Below are 678 nucleotides of genomic sequence, written 5' to 3' on the forward strand. Positions count from 1 at the left end.
ACCCTTGCCTCTCCTTAACCAGAGCTCCTAGAGCTTTTCAGGAGGCACAGCTCTCTTGGAAGCACGTCACTGCAACGGCTTGCCTGAGCCCATGCTGTGTGCGGTGCTGGAGAGCAGAGGGCAAGGGGATTTTGTGGGCAAAGAGCCTCAGAAGACAGCCCTGCGTTCCTCTCTTTTTCCCCTTTTGGTGCCCATTGTCTGTGTGCTCCATGCTTCCTGGGGCTGCCTGGGTAAAATGTGCCTGGAGACTTGCAAAGGGAAGGATGTTGGTGCAGAAGGGCCAGGAGGACGTGAAAAGGCATGAGAAGTAGTGCTGCTGTGCATGGGTGAGGAGGAGAGCTTTCAGGTTGGCCAAGCTTTTGGGGATCAAGGGCCATGTTTTCCCCTGGGCAGACAGGGCACGTGCAGGCAGGGTCTTGCAAGGGGCCTGGARGGGGCTGCTGCCTCCAAGGGCTGCGTTGCTCGTCTCAGTTGTGCTGCTGCTTGCAGCAGGAGCTCTCCACACGAGTGGGTCAAGGCAGTGAGGAGGGRTGAGCCTTGGCAGGCCACGCTGAGCAYGGCAGCAACCTTGTGCAGCAAGGCCCACCAGGCAGGAGAGTGGAATAGATGGCTCTTGTGGGTTCTTCCCCTGGTACTGCTGGCATAGCAGGAAGGACTCCGACTCCTCCTGGAGGAGAA

Source organism: Nothoprocta perdicaria, unplaced genomic scaffold (assembly GCF_003342845.1).
Source record: "Nothoprocta perdicaria isolate Ctin4 unplaced genomic scaffold, notPer1 scaffold_46, whole genome shotgun sequence".
NCBI lineage: Eukaryota > Metazoa > Chordata > Aves > Tinamiformes > Tinamidae > Nothoprocta > Nothoprocta perdicaria.